A 14,268-nucleotide genomic window follows, 5' to 3' on the forward strand; every position below is an offset into this window, starting at 1 on the left:
CCTATCATTTTTTTTAAAGTTTAAAGTGTAGAAGACTTAAAGAGTTTTTTTTTTTACACTGTTCACCGTTCATTTGGGGGTTTTTACAGACAATGTGATGCCTAATATGTGGTGTTTATGTGCTGATTTTCACTATTTTTGTGTTACTGTTTTTATACTATGAATTGGGCAAGTGGGAGATGTTTATTATTTTTTAATCTAATTTCTATTTTTCCTTTTTTTAAACTTTTTTAGGTCCCACTATGTGACATGAACAAGTTCACTTGTTCAAGTTGATCACTTGTTCAAACTAATATATTGCAATACTAAAGTATAGCAATACATTTGTATAGTCAGCCTATGCAGATGCATAGGCTGACTCACAACTGCCAGTGCCTAGCAGAAGCAGGCTCCAGCAGGCACTCTTGCAAGGCAGCCCGGGGGTCCTTCATAGGACTCCAGGGTTGGCATGGAAACTGGCATGAGTTTGGGGGGGGGGGTGCCCATCTAAGTGGGAGGGAACACAATGCCCCTTATGTGCTGCAGTCATGTTTGACCACGGAACACAGGGGGTTAAACAGCCGGGATCTGCGTTACCACCCTTCAAGCTGTTGGTGCGGGGGCTCGGCTGTCAGTGGCCCACATATCCATACACCCCTTACTGCAATAGGATGTACGCCCTAATGCGAAATGGGGTTAAGCAAGTTACGATATTATTATTTTACTTTGCAACAACATAGAAAGCCAATTGGGAAATCGTCTCATTCATTATATCCTCATCTCCTGTGAGTCACCATTCATCAATAGTCAGGTTAACCTTCATAATTGTCATACTGTTTTATGGTTTTGTAAACTAATCTACATATAGAAAAGAACAGGGAAAAGTGGGGAAGGATTTTTGACCCAGTGTGACTTACTAAAAAAGTCTCTGTAAATAGTTAGTACTATACACCTTTTGTAGTTATAGAAATATCTCTCTTGTGTGTGTACTGTAAATATCGGGTGTCTTTCGTTGTCCTTGGCAACATTGTTTTTGCTAATCTACACATACATACATTATTCAAACATATTGTAACATCTTACTTTTTGTATGCATTTGGGAAAAAAACTAGAATTGTAAAACTGTGACCAGTTCACTAACTGAGCACTTTTTATATCCTTCCAGATGATTATATTTGAGAATCTCATGTTGTCTCTCAAGGCCATTATTGGTGTGTATTCCAATTTGCATTAGTACATTTCGATATACACGTGCCCATTTCTGTATGATAATAAAAATAAAAGGATGAAAACAAGTTTATAATCAATTTAGCACTTCATGATAAAGTTAAAATAAATTTGAGTATAGGAGAATAAACTCAGAACAGATATCCACATCTGTAGCTATTATTGTACTATTGTGCTTGATCTCATCCAATACTGATGCTGTATTGCATCTACAGGTCCCATGTGGTGCCAGGGTAGGGACCCACTAAAATAAGTTCACCAAGTGTTCAAAACGTAATAAAGAATCTCATTTACAATTAAAATTACACCCTAGTGACAATATATATTTAAAGGGATCCTGTCACCATAATAGGCACTTTTGAGCCTCCTTACCGACTCCTCAGTGCCTATTGTGGTGACAGGAGGCCTGAAAAAGCGCTAAAATAGAGCTGTTACCTGTACGAAAAAGTTATAAAAATTTTATACTTACCTGTCCAATGGGCGCTGCTAATCCAGGGGGCGTGGCTTCTTCCTCCATCTTCTTGTTCAAATCTTCACTCCCCCTGATGTCACACGACGGTGGGGGGGGGGAGCAGCGGCAGCATGTTGTGCATTACCCATGCGCAGTAGGAGCCGGCTCTCCAACTCCTACTGCGCATGCCGACAAATGACATCACTGCTATTTTCTGGCATGTTTAGTAGGAGTCAGGAGCCGGCGGCTCCTACTGCACATGCGCCCCTCCGCTGCAACCCCCCACTGTCGTGTGACGTCAGGGGGGGGAGTAAAGATTTGAACAACAAGATGCGAAGAAGCCACGCCCCCTGGACTAGCAGCGCCCGTTGGACAGGTAAGTATAAAATTTTTATAACTTGTTTTCTTTACAGGTAAAAGTGCTATTTTAGCGCTTTTTCAGGCCTCCTATCACCACAATAGGCACTGAGGAGCTGATGGGAGGCTCAAAAGTGGCTATTATGGTGACAGGATCCCTTTAATGTGATGTGAAGTTCTGTTTTTCTACTCTCCAAAATCATTATCAGACTAAGCAGCTCTGTTTGATGGCTTATATACAAGATCACATCCTAGGGCTTAGTACCACTATACAATACATCAAATAATTTACATGCATGTTATTTCTTGGTTGTGCTTCTCACCACTTTCTGACCTTTTTATTGGTTGATGCTTGTAACTATAGTAGCCAAGAGCAACAACAATAAAATCGTATTACCTCTATCTCAGGCAACCATTTGTTGGAGAACCAGTGCCTAAGTTCAACAACACTCTTCCAGATAGTTGAGTTTTTCAAATGATCAAGGGCAGTATTGTGCTCATCTATAGTTGTGGCATGTGCTACATCACGGATAGAGATGAGCAAACCTCGAGCATGCTCGAGTCGATCCAAACCCGAACTTTCGGCATTTGATTAGTGGTGGCTGCTGAAGTTAGATAAAGCCCTAAGGCTATGTGGAAAACATGGATATAGTCATTGGCTGTATCCATGTTTTCCAGACAACTTTAGAGCTTTATCCAAGTTCTGCAGCCCCCGCTAATCAAATACCGAATGTTCGGGTTTGGATCGACTCGAACCCGGTTCGCTCATCTCTAATCACGGAGCATCTTTAAGACCAGTTTTCTTTCATTTCGAACTTTTTTGTTGACCCATTCCATCCACGCTTTTTTCATGATGAAAATTGCAAAGTAAAATCTTAGAATCTTAAAAAATTAATGTTTCATTTTAGTGTCAAAATTTGATGGTATAAACTAAGTAAATGATGCGGGTGAGAGAGGTTCAGCCGGCACCAGCCGATATCGACACTACTATGGGACCGAGGGCTGGGAAATACACAGCAAAGTTCAGTGCAGGTAAACCACGAATGATCCAGGTGCAGGAAACAGCCGAGACAATGGAATATGCAATGGAGAGAAAGGAATCCGCACTCACCGGTCAGCAGAGAAAGGGGTTTATTGATCCATACACTGGAGGCTGGAGCTGGGAGGGGGAAGGTGTTACGCAGGTGTGCTCTTTGCAGCTACAATTGTTTCTCGCCTGCTAGGCGCTTCGTCTGGCTGTGAGCAAAGAGCCACAAAGAGTCACAGCCAGACGAAGCGCCTAGCAGGCGAGAAACAATTGTAGCTGCAAAGAGCACACCTGCGTAACACCTTCCCCCTCCCAGCTCCAGCCTCCAGTGTATGGATCAATAAACCCCTTTCTCTGCTGACCGGTGAGTGCGGATTCCTTTCTCTCCATTGCATAAACTAAGTAAATACTATCCGATAATGAAATGTTCTAAATATATTTGATAGAGAAAAAATAAAGTATAAGACATTTCATTGAATCAAATGAATAGAATATGTTTGTGTCAAGCCAAAACTTTGTTGAACCCTCAATGTACACTGTACAAATCATCATAGATGTACAAAAAAGGCCTGTCACAAAATATAGTTTTTTTAAGATCTAAAGACAGTTGGATCCACATAAGGCTATTCAATTATAATGTAGTACATAATAAAAAATCTTTAAGTGATCATAGAACTGCGGACTGATCCTTCAAAGACAATGAAAAATAAATGACATGTTTTGTAAGATAGTATTCTTATATTTTTCATATGAGGTGCTAGTGCCACAATACAATAATTATATATTTTTTTATTTGCTGCATATGTCAATCATTCAAATCATATAATACTGGTATATGGAAAGCAAAATAATAATATATATAAAAATATCTATCAAGATCTCTATTTATTTTTAATTTATATAAGTCTCCATAAACTAATATCATATGCTTGAAATTACCAGCATTGAAGGAGGCTTCAATTCTCCTGCCATTAGAGCTTGTGGTTCATATCACAAACTCACTTTGACCTCATTCACACGGCCATGGATGCATACCGGAGTTGTGAAAAACTCAGCGCTGGTCCTATTCTGGGCCGTGTTTGCGGTCCATGCAATGCACAGGCCGGCAACACGGCCCGCAATACGGCGCAGAGTCGGCGATGAATGCGGGTCGCATAGTACGGGACACGGTCCCAAACTTTGTGGCCCGCACATGTCGCCCGTCCGTGTGCATGAGGCCTTACTATGATATGATTTTTGAGTTCAACTCCCATCTAACTGCCAGGTCACATCTCATTTGGTTTTCTGTCAGTTATTTCAAGCTAAAACCAGTTATGGTCGTACTTACTCACCAAGTGCAAGGCTTTCTATTATACCTTAACCCCTTGACGACTTAGGACGTACCGGTACGTCCTGGAAGTCTGTGCCCAGACAACCAAGGACGTACCGGTACGTCCTGAGCTATGAAGCGCGCTCCGGAGCAGAGCGCGCTTCATAGCAGGTGGGGGACGGCTGCAATTAGCAGCCGGCACCTCACCGTTAATGACACGCTGCAGCGTGCCATTAACTCCTTAAACGCCGTGATCACGGGGCGGGCGCGGCGTTTAAGTGTAAGTGACAGGGGGAGTCCCCTGTCACTTACCGATCGGGACCCCCGCACAGTGACTGTGGGGGTCCCGATCGTTAAAACGGACCGCGGTCGGGAGCACGGCGCTTCCTCGTGTCCCCAGCCGGGGTGGGAGCGGGCTAACGCGGCCAGCATGCAAGAGCAGAGAGCGGCGGCCTGCCAGATAGTGTGAGGAACGGGGCGTGCGGGAGGGAGGGTGTCAGCGGCCGGCCGGATAGTGAGGAGCGGCGCGGGCGGCGGGGAGTCAGCGGGGGAGTCAGTTAGTTTGAAGCCGGGAGGAGGAGGGGGCATGAAAAGCAGCCCCTGTGTGAGCGGCGGCGATGTGATAGGCATAGCACAGGTACTACTCCCCCATTATCTGCAGATAATGGGGGAGTAGTACCTGTGCTATGCCTATCACATCGCCGCCGCCGCCGCTCACACAGGGGCCCAGCACCGAGCAGGGAGGGAGGGGGGAGGTAGATGGCACTTCTCTCCCTCCCTGCTCGGTGCCCTGCAAATGTATTCATTGAATACATTTATGGGATACTTTGGGGAGCAAGGACACTTGCTCCCCAAAGTATTCCATAAATGTATTCATGAAGTCACAAAAGTACAGTGCATAACATGACATTACATACACTGTAATTCCTAAGGAGTGTCCAGCAGGGGCGCACTATATATAGAAGTCAATGGTACTCATTGACTTCTATATAGAGAGCGCCCCCTGCTGGACACTCCATAGGAATTACACCATTCGTCGTGACGTCACTGGATCTGAGAGAATTCTAACACTTCCTGATACACTAAATTAAGGGAAATAGCAGTATATGAGCATTTCCCATAATTACTGTACATTAGAAAATTGTATAACTTTCCATAAGTAATAACATATAAGGCCAGACTTCTCCTTTAATAAAAACTAGAGATCATGGCGGAAAAAATGACACCCCATACAGCCCCATAGATGTAAAAATAAAAGCGCTATAAGCGTCACAATAGGCCTATTTTATTAATAATTGCCAAAAAAAAGGATTTCATTAAAAAAAATATATATATAACATTAGAAAATCTCTGTAAGGCTGGGTTCACACTACGTATATTTCAGTCAGTATTGTGGTCCTCATATTGCAACCAAAACCAGGAGTGGATTGAAAACACAGAAAGGCTCTGTTCACACAATGTTGAAATTGAGTGGATGGCCGCCATTTAATGGTAAATATTTGCTGTTATTTTAAAACAACGGCTGTTATATTGAAATAATGGCCGTTATTTACTGTTATATGGCGGCCATCCACTCAATTTCAACATTGTGTGAACAGAGCCTTTCTGTGTTTTTAATCCACTCCTGGTTTTGGTTGCAATACTGACTGAAATATACGTAGTGTGAACGCAGCCTTAATATGAACAGTTGTGGAGTACGCCTTTTTGATTGCTTTTTAGGGTGCCTTCACACCTACCGTATCGCAGCAGAAAATCCGCTGCGGATCCGCAGCAGATTTAACTGAATGAATGAACACAGCATTAAATACGCACTGTCAAATCCGCTGCGGATCCGCAGCAGATTTGTAAGTGCAGATTTGATGCTGTGTTTTCATTTAGTTAAATCTGCTGCGGATCTGCAGCGGATTTTCTACTGCGATACGGTAGGTGTGAAGGCACCCTTAGAATGTTTTCTGTTGAGATGAGAAAATGCCTTTTTTTTTTTAACAGTGTTTATCATGCGGGTCCATTCATTTTATTGTACAGGTTGTTATAGACGCAACAATAACAAATTTCTGGCTTTTTGATGTTGATTTTTATTATTTCCATTGTATTTTTAAATGATATGCTATCCGGACTTGAGGCATTATAAATTATGTTTTAATTTTTTTTTATTATTTCTGATACTGATGTATTGCATCTGCATAGCTTGGCAGTTCTAATGTATGATTCTGCCATAGTCATACAGAAGAGCAGAGTGATAAGGTCAGTCTGTGTTCACATGTTACATTAAGAAAATGCAATGAGTTCCCCCTCTTTGGGTTTGGGACTTAGGCCAGCTGCACACAGCCCTTGCAAAAACAGTGCCCGATTCCTATCTGAATGGGCGGGCAATCGGCAGTGTTTACTCCGAGTGTCATGTGATTGATACCTACTCTGCTGCCCCGCTCCACCTTGTCCATTCTAGCTTCCTCCCCTACAGTCCACCCTCCTTTGCTCTTTTACCCTGACTTTCCCCTCAACCTACTGTCTTAAACCATTAAATAATTTAAATAAAATAAATGCATTTCCTTACCTCCTATCATATGTCTAATGTACACCCTCCTATGTATAAATGTGTTTCTTCAGATGTTCTGTCAAACCATGCCTGATGAAGGGATGAGAGTATATCATCAGATCATACCATGTAAGATCCCGAAAGCTTGCCTTTCGTCATCATCTATCTCAGTTAGCCATTAAAAGGTTTCAACCACTGAGAACTCAACATTTTTTGCTATCTATCTGTTGTGTCAGGAGCCGAGCCGCACGCTTGGCCCCTGCCTCCGCCGATGGCATCCCTGGTTACGGGCAGGGCCGGTTGCTGAGGGCGCGCCAATGGTGTCCTTAGCAGCTGGCCTGCTGTTTGTGCGCTGCGGTGCTTTTTACCTTGAGTCCGTTCCTGGTTTTTGTTACATTTTGTTACATTCCCTGCACTTTTCTTGCTTGGTTTGATCACTTATTGTTTCTGCCTGTGTTCGGATTGACAGCTTACCTAGCCAGTTAGCTGTCGGCACTTAGTTTCCTGTTCACTATAAATTCCAGCCCTTGGTCACTTCTAGAGATGAGCGAACCGGGTTTAGGTTCAAGTCGATCCGAACCCGAACGTTCGGTATTTGATTAGCTGGGGCTGCTGAACTTGGATAAAGCTCTAAGGTTGTCTGGAAAACATGGATACAGCCAATGACTATATCCATGTTTTCCACATAGCCTTACGGCTTTATCCTAAGCAGCCCAGCAGCCACCGCTAATCAAATGCCGAAAGTTCGGGTTCGGAACGACTCGAGCATGCTCAAGGTTCGCTCATCTCTAGTCACTTCCCATTGCCTGTGAAATAGCTTAGAGCCTGGATCAAGAGTTTCTCTGATTGCTAGCTTCTGATATTCTAACCTTGTATTTTGTTCCCTGACTTTGCATCCGGATTCTGATTTTGTACCTTATGGCCCTATTCCACGGGCCGTCTAGAGGAGCAAACAAGCGCTCTCAGCGCTCGTTTGCTCCTCATTCCTCGCTCGCTGCCGCCGCGCTTCAACGCGGCGGCAGCGAGCGGGACAGTGCGGAAGGGGCTGCCTGGGTGATCGTCCGGGCAGCCCATAGGATACAGCAGCGTCTGCTGCCGACACTCCTATTCAACGAAGCGACAGCAGAAGATGGTTGCTGTATCAGTCGCTTGTTTTTCAACATGTTGAAAAACAAGCGACTGCAACGATCAGCCGACATGAACGATGTCGGCTGATCATTGCACTCTATTCCACGCGACAATTATAGTCCGTAGCAGCCGCATATCGGCTATTTGAGCACCAGCCATGTTCTTTGTGTCGCCTCCAGCCCCCTGGTGTCACCTTCTCCGTGCGCTCCGCTCCCTGAGTCGGCAGGTCGGTATTTGTTGATCTGGAGAAAGAGATCCTGAGGAGCTGAGCGGATGTCTGGAGAGCGGGGGAGCAGAGGTGACCCATAGATGACCCAAGAGATAACCAGGGGGAGACAGGTCTGTCAGGGGAGGGGGCACTGCCTGGACTGCAAGTAAGCTATGCGCACTGCCCCCAAAAGGGTCAGCGCCTGAAAGTTACTAAAGTTTAGACAGTGGCTGCATGGCCTGCCGGGTAAGTGCTGACACTGCCTTCAGGAGAGGAGGGGGCTGATCTGTAGGGGAGGGGTCACAGCAGCACAGAGGATGTCAGAAGAGGAGGGTACTGATCTATAGGGGAGGTCCCAGCAGCACAGAGGATGTCAGGAGAGGAGGGTGCTGATCTATAGGGGACGTCCCAGCAGCGCAGAGGATGTCAGGAGAGGAGTGTGCTGATCTATAGGAGGTCCCAGCAGCACAGAGGATGTCAGGAGAGGAGTGTGCTGATCTATAGGGGGGTCCCAGCAGCACAGAGGAAGTCAGGAGAGGAGGGTGCTGACCTTATAAGGGTGGGGGGGTTGTATTTCTTTTTTAGAGTTATCGAACTGGTATCGAGTATCGAAATAAAAAATTGAGTATTGGTATCGAACTCAAAATTCTGGTATTGTGACATCACTACTGCTTCCCAGTCTACTGCGATGCCCCAGTCCTCAGCTGAAGCTCCAGTCCAGGTGGTGAAGCATAAAACTAAAATGTTGTTACCCGACAGGTTTAAGGGTGACAACGACAGATTTAGGACATTCAGGGAATTCTGTATTCTATACTTCAGGCATAATCCTTTTCTGTCTGATGCCGAGAGGGTGGCCCTTATGGTTTCCTTGCTACAGGGACCCCCGCAGGACTGGGCTCTCTCTCTCCCTGCGGGGGCTCCCGAGTGGAACTCAGTGGAGTTATTTCTTCTCTCCCTGGGCCAAATCTATGAGGATCCCAACCGGGCCGCTGTGGCAGAATCCAGTCTGCTGTCCATCCAGCAGGTGCGCCGCACTGCGGAAGAGTACTGTGCGGAGTTTCGCCAATGGTGCACCCTGACTGGATGGCCAGATTTTCCACTTAAAACCCTTTTTCGACAGGAACTATCGGACGCCATTAAAGACATGATGGTTAGTCACCCCACTCCCAAATCCCTCAGCGACTATATGTCTCTTGCTGTAATCATTGACCGTAGACAGAGAGAGGAAGCGGAAAGGTCAGGGGTAACTCCAGCACAGCCAGGGTCTGCTCAGTATCCCAAACAGTCTGCTATACTCCCTGCTCCTGCTGCGCCCCACAGGCAGGAAAAAGAAAGTTTAGTATATTTTTTACTTATTTCTGTGTATATATGGATTTATTTATTTTCCAATTATGATAATGGGTTAACATTCACATTTTCATGCTTTACATACTATATTCTTATATACCCACGCACCGTATATCATAATTGTTAATTATTATTCATATACTCACCTACCTGTCTAACTATTCATTCTCTCTCCTCCTCCACAACAATTCCACACTTAGACATCTATGCTATTGCAGCCAGCAACCATGTTGCTTGGAAAAATATACACATTTATGAGCGGTATACACATAATCATAACATCATAGTAAGTACTTGTACGTTCATATTCTCTGTTGTGCACAGCTTGATAACATTACAATATATAACAGTATTCACAAAATGCGTTATTTAAACCTTAGAACATACGATATTCATTCCATTTCATATCATGCCGATCAGGGCAAATGGTATATTTTTTTATCCTGCTGTACCTATTCTTATTCTTTTCAATGTTGAAGATCGCGGTATCACACATAGAGTGCATTTAACACATAACAAATTATAGTGTGAATTAACCGCTAGATCGCCAGGGTAGTGGAAACACACAGATCTCTAATTGCATGCACTCATCCCACCTGCGAATGTCTGCATTGGGAATACTCTTATTGGCCACAACTTGGTTTTAAACTCACATTTGCACATCATTCACCAGATTATGACTAAGCTTGCATGCGCGAAACGCGTCAATCTATCCGGCCACACAGCACCAGTTGCTCTGCTGCTTTTTAATATGATTTAATAAAGTATACATCTTTTAACTTATTCCTGGAGTGCCGGACCCACATTTTCTTCAGCTCACCTCCTGGTAAGTTGTTTGTACCTCTGAACCTGAGATTAAAGGTCCTTATGCTCCATTTACATGAAACGATAATTGGCTCGATCGTACGATTAACGATGTTGGAGTAATGATTTTTTTTTTCATAATGGTCAGCGTTTAGACGGTACGATATATCGTTTTGCGATCGCTTAAAGGGAACCTGTCACCCCTCGTGCCGGGGTGACAGGCTCCCGACCCCCGTTAGAGCCCCCTATACTTACCTAATCCCGCCGGGTCCCGCTTCTGGATGCGGTCGGGTGATGAAGATCTCAGCCGCTGCAGCCCGGCGCGCGCGCTGAGAGATGAGTCCACCGCTCATAGAGAATGACGGAGCGCTGGACTCTCCTGTCATTCTCTATGGGTGTTGGACTCATCTCTCAGCGCGCGCCCTGGGCTGCAGCGGCTGAGATCTTCATCACCCGACCGCATCCAGAAGCGGGACCCGGCGGGATTAGGTGAGTATAGGGGGCTCTAACGGGGGGGTCGGGAGCCTGTCACCCTGGCACGGGGGGTGACCGGTTCCCTTTAAGCCCATTGGTTAAATCAGCTAACGACTTTTTACACGGAACGATCTGCAAAACGGCAGATTGTTTGTACATCATATCCTCCGTTTGCATAGGGTTCCTAGCAATATTATTTCTGATCGCGGTGTACAGTTTGTTTCTAAGTTTTGGAAGGCATACTGTGAGCTTCTAGGAACGTCCTTGTCATATTAGTCGGCATTTCATCCTGAAACAAATGGTCAGACTGAACGCACCAACCCGTCAGTCATTCAGTATTTGAGATGTTTTGTGTCTGACAATCAGACTAAATGGTCTAAATGCTTCTACCCAACAAACTCCATTCTTTTGTAATTACGCATTTCATCCCAGGTATTCTGCCTTACCCAATTTACATCCATCAAACAATTGACCAAGAAACTGCACGGTGTGGGCAGAGAGTCTGGCGACTCTAACTGCTTCACAGGAACAATACACTAAGTTCGCCAACCGTAAGCGCCGTCCTGGACCTGACTATGTTGTGGGAGACAAAGTGTGGCTGTTCACTAAGAACCTATACCTCCACATACCTTCAGCCAAATTGGCTCCCAGGTTCATTGGTCCTTTCTCTATAATCCGGTCTCCTACAAATTACAATTACCACGTTCACTTAAGAGTCCATCCAGTGTTCCATAAAAGTCAACTGAAAAAGTACATTCCTCCTGTGAGTGCTCATGCTCCTCCCTCTCCAGTGGTGGTCCAAGGGGAGATTGAACGTATCTTGGACTCCCGAAAGATAGGTAACACAGTACAGTATCTGGTCCATTGGAAGGGTTATGGTCCAGAGGATCGTACTTGGGTGTCAGCACGAGACCTCCATGCCCCTGATTCTCTTAGGGAATTTCATTTAAAATTTCCTACCAAACCTGAAGCTTCTAGTGAGGGTTCGGAGGCCCCTCCTCAGAGGGGGGGGGGGGGGGTTCTGTCAGGAGCCCCTTGCTTGATCACTTATTGTTTCTGCCTGTGTTCGGATTGACAGCTTACCTAGCCACTTAGCTCTGTCGGCACTTAGTTTCCTGTTCACTATAAATTCCAGCCCTTGGTCACTTCCCATTGCCTGTGAAAGAGCTTAGAGTCTGGATCAAGCATTTCTCTGATTGCTAGCTTCTGATATTCTGACCTTGTTTTTTGTTCCCTGACTTTGCATATGAATTCTGATTTTGTACCTTAGCTGCCTGGTTGTTGCTGACCCTTTTCTGCTGACCAGTGGCGGTAGGAAAAAAAAGCGGGTGGAAAAAAAAAGCCCCTACGCCAAAAAGGAGGAGTTGCTGATCAGCAGCGCACTTACATGTGATGCTGATCAGCACTCAGCGGCGTTAGGGTGCATAAAAAGTTAAAAAAAAAAAAAAAAAAAAAAAAAAAAAAAAAAAATTTTAACTTAAAGCAACTGATCAGTGTATAATATACACTGATCAGCCGCTAGGGGGCCGTAGAGCGAAGCTGCCGAAGATAGGCAACGGAAGAGCCGAAGATTTCCGATGGAACCTGGACGTCGCGGAGAAGAGGACGCCGCGGACCGCCGATCTTCGTTCCGAACGCTCAGATCAGGTGAGTATAGTGCACCTAAACTATACACACCTGTTCTGCACCCTTCAGCTACACGCAGCGATCGGGGGAAACATTGGGCGTAAATGTACGCCCGTTTGCGCTAAAGCCCAGGCAGCGGGGGCGTACATTTATGCCCGATGTCGTTAAGGGGTTAATAATTGTGCCCCAATAGCATGCAAGAAATATATTAAATAATATTTCTTTTCTCAAGGTCATTTGTCCCCTATCCCCATGAATGATGGGTTGGGGACTACAACTAGTAGATTGCCCTCCATGGACTTCCAGACAGGGTTACAGGACAGCTGAAATTCCCACTGCAATAAATTGGGCTGCAGGGCTTGTGGTCTGCAGATCCCTGGGATTTTCAGTAATTAGACCAACTGCAATTTATTACCGCACCAATAGTAAGAAAGGAAAAACTTGAGTCTACCATTATGGTGTTTTCTAGGGGTTATTGATTACTTTATTACTTGCAAATAGAGGGCAACATAAAAAAATGGATAAGATGGCTGCAGCTTTCTTTTGTAGAAATCAAAGCTTGAAAATATACCTGTCTCTATGGAAACCAGAGAGGAGCAGTCATGTGGGAGGAGACATTAATGAGACATTAGTAACTACTCCCCCATGACTGCTGCCCTATGGTTTCCATAGAGACATGTACATTTTTAAACATTTGATTACTAGAAAACAAAGCTGCAGACATCTTACCCGAATACATGATTGCGCCCTGTGTAATGTCACCTGCAGCAACAAGTCACCAGCCCGCTATGTGACACGTCACCAGCCCGCTACGTGACATCCTTATGGCAGAATTATGATCAAGAAAAGTCGTTCATGCTGTGCGCTGTTTTTGCAGGATAATCATAAAATATCATATACAATAATAAAAATGTTAAAGGGGTTGTCCAGCGATAAAAAATTATTCACAGAATAACACACATTACAAAGTTATACAACTTTGTAATGTATGTTATGTCTGTGAATGGCCCCCTTCCCCGTGTTTCCCCCCACCCACGCTAGACCCGGAAGTGTGGTGCATTATACTCACCGCATCTCGTGTCGTCCACGGTCTCCGATCGTCAGTAGTGACGTCTTCTTCGGGAGGCCGGCGGATCTTCCCGAGTGCCGGCCACCCTCTGCAGCGTCATCCGAAGCTCAGCCGCGATTGGCTGAGCATAACTGTGCTCAGCCAATCGCGGCTGAGCGGCTGATGACGCGGCCACGTCATCAGCTGCTCAGCCGCGATTGGCTGAGCACAGTTATGCTCAGCCAATCACAGCTGAGCTTCGGATGACGCTGCAGAGGGCGGCCGACACTCGGGAAGATCCGCTGGCCTCCCGAAGAAGACGTCACTGCTGAGGATCGGAGACCATGGTCGGCACGTGACAGGTAATGTATAGCGCACCACACTTCCGGGTACACGGGTGGGGGTGGTGGGACACGGGGAAGGGGGCCATTCACAGACATAACATACATTACAAAGTTGTATAACTTTGTAATGTGTGTTATTCTGTGAATAATTTTTTATCGCCGGACAACCCCTTTAAATCAATATTTTTGCCATCACAGATTCTATTCTAATTTGAGAGACGGGAAGACAAATAAGAAATTGATAATAAAGTACAATATATATATTTTTTTTAAATCAGATCTTTTTTTATTGAAACAAAACGTTTTTTACAAACAGCGTTCTATTTTCTCCCTCCCATCCCCCCCCCAACACCCAATCCCTCCCTACACCCCCCCCCCCCCCAAACAAAAGGAATATGCATAT

This window comes from Dendropsophus ebraccatus, chromosome 4, assembly GCF_027789765.1.
Source record: "Dendropsophus ebraccatus isolate aDenEbr1 chromosome 4, aDenEbr1.pat, whole genome shotgun sequence".
NCBI lineage: Eukaryota > Metazoa > Chordata > Amphibia > Anura > Hylidae > Dendropsophus > Dendropsophus ebraccatus.